The following is a 2,500-nucleotide window of genomic DNA, read 5'->3' as shown; positions in this document are numbered from 1 at the left end:
AAATAGGAAAGTTCATTTCAAATTCTTTGGGTATTTTCATCCTTTTTTTTCGATCGCCAGGTTTACATGAAATAAAGCCACCAATTTGGGTCGTTCGCGCGTTGATGTAAAAAATCAAATCAAAGACTTTTTTCCCTTGGTTTTAAGATGGGGACTTGTTTTCTATGTTTTCATGATCAGCTCATATCAGTCAATGTACAGGTTTATGAATATCATGAATTCACTGATGAGTCAGTGAAACGATCACCAAAGAGCAGGGGGAAAAAAGAAGAAGATGCAATGATGTCAAAAGGAGAAATCATTAATTTCTCTACAGATAAAAAGCCTGTTTCACTTTGAGTCATATGATTTCAGTAGAGTACGTAAAGCTCATAAGTTTCATAAATTTCGAAATAACATAATTTATAGTTTATGAAGCTATAATTCAACACATGATAGTTAAACTGTCACAATAAGGCAATAAAAAATTGCAATCATGTCCAAATACTTAATCAGCTCTTCAAATATTATTTTATTGTTTTAGTGGAATTCATACTTATGTAAGTCTCATATATTTTAAAATTAGTCAATTTACAGTTCTAGAGTTATGCACTATTGATAACTGTTGTTTGTTAGACTTTAAGTAGAGCATTAGGACTGATGCACTCGTGATATGTGTTTATATATATATATATATATATATATATATATATATAGAGAGAGAGAGAGAGAGAGAGAGAGAGAGAGAGAGAGAGAGAGAGAGAGAGAGACAGAAATACGAAAAAACATGTTTTTATTCATTATTTTCTATAAAAGCGTTTTTTTTTTTTTTCTTTTTTTAAGTGCCAGGAAGTGAAAACAAAGTCCATGTCAATATTGGCATTTAACGAGGGTGTCTTTCATTGTCATTAATGATCAACTGTTAATGTAATACGGATGAGGAAAATTTGTGCTAGCCCCCCAGAGTTTGTAGGGCGAAACTTTTCGTACGTATGCTCGTTAAATGACGGGGAGTAGATAACACATATATTTTTTTGTTTATGGATAATACCATTGATACTTTCAATAAGTGGATTCATGCTGCTCGTGGAGGCCTTTGTTAACTACAACTTGTTGTTGTCTCGCCCGACCAACAAGCGGTAGCTCTTGACGTAGAATTTATCACAAGGTATTTTTGGCCTTATTGCGGCTCAACATAAGGATGCATATTGCGTGGCCGCATGGCGTTATCTAACTGAAAAGGCGGGCAGCTGATATACATCAAGGTATGACACTGGAATAGAATGATAGTGATTTTTTAACACGGGAATGGAAGTCTATATATAAACGAATCGATTTATTCTTAAGAGCTGTCCTAATCTTGGTTGATGAAAGTGTTTGCGATGACGACTTACAGCCGTATTCTATAACGTTTTCTGCGTGTCGTGGCCATGTCATGTTCATGTTATGTCCATGTCGTGTTCATGTAACGAATGCCAACTGCTTCAATGGCACTGTCCACACGACAAATTCATAAGAGAAACTACAATCATAGGTAGCACTAACATAAGATAATTCAATTTTGGTATGAATCAGTCGTTGTACTTGTTCCTAGTTAAAGAATTGACAACCATTTCACGAACGCGCTGTTGGTAATTCACTCTACGCTCGATCAAAACAAACGGGATGTGAGGGACCGTGTGTTTATGAACAGATCTTCCTTATTTTATCTTTGTATATACTGTACATATATGCGCATTTTTAATATATCATGCATATAGATTTAATGTATACATATTTCATATAATTATATGCTTTAATTTTACGTCCCTGACTACTTTTACCATTCATTTAACTTCACTCTCCTTCGAAAAGTCCGCTAAAAGGTAAACAAACTCAAAATCAGCAGAGAATCCATGTTTTCCTAAAAGAGTTTGTAATCCGTGTCTAGGACAATGATGCCTAATATAACCAATATAGGTATTACTTTTCAAACGTAGTATGCTCATATGAAGTTTTGGTAAGAAAAAGTACAGTAAAAATATGATTTTTTTGACTCGTGTAACTATCGTGACAAGCCTACCCCCTTGCCACGGAGTTTCCACGATTGTTCCAATACTTTCCACGCATTTGCCACGAATTTGCCACGCTTTTGCCGCGAACCCGCGCTTCTAGAATAAGAATCGCGGCATGTTCATGTCATGTACACGGCGCGCATAGGGACTTAGAATATGGCTGTTAAGCATGTTTACAGGACATGAGGGTAATTGTGGCTTTTCGCTAACTGTCAGTTCGAGTTTCAGTTCAGTTCAGTGAGTGTGTGTGGGAGGAGGATTAGGAATTTGGGAGTTAAAGATGGGGTAAATTCCATCCTGCTTCTCCAATTCCTTCTGTATACTAGGAAGGGCGTGGGTGGGGGGAGGTAGGAGTAACCCCTCAGTAGAAATTAATACGTGTGATTTACATGTATACATGTATGTACGTGGGTGTGAGTATACTTTTGTGTATTTAGGACAGTCAGATGAAGCATGATGCCATGCAC

At 36.4% G+C, this 2,500-nt stretch overlaps 1 protein-coding gene across 1 annotated transcript in view; it reads left to right on the top strand.

Moving 5' to 3' along the window:
* LOC147470028 (uncharacterized) overlaps positions 1-32 on the top strand; it is a 4,944-nt gene extending 4,912 nt beyond the window's left edge. The window contains exon 2 of the mRNA XM_086546054.1: positions 1-32. This exon is cut by the window's left edge and continues 167 nt beyond it. The gene's annotated coding sequence lies outside the window, so the exon portion shown is untranslated.
* The last annotated feature ends 2,468 nt before the right edge of the window (positions 33-2,500 follow it).

Source organism: Penaeus japonicus, unplaced genomic scaffold, assembly GCF_977035675.1.
Source record: "Penaeus japonicus unplaced genomic scaffold, GWHDUDI00000001_assembly GWHDUDI00000017, whole genome shotgun sequence".
Taxonomy (NCBI): Eukaryota; Metazoa; Arthropoda; class Malacostraca; order Decapoda; family Penaeidae; genus Penaeus; species Penaeus japonicus.
Note: the sequence above shows the minus strand (reverse complement) of the source record. Positions and strands in the feature narration are given on the sequence as shown.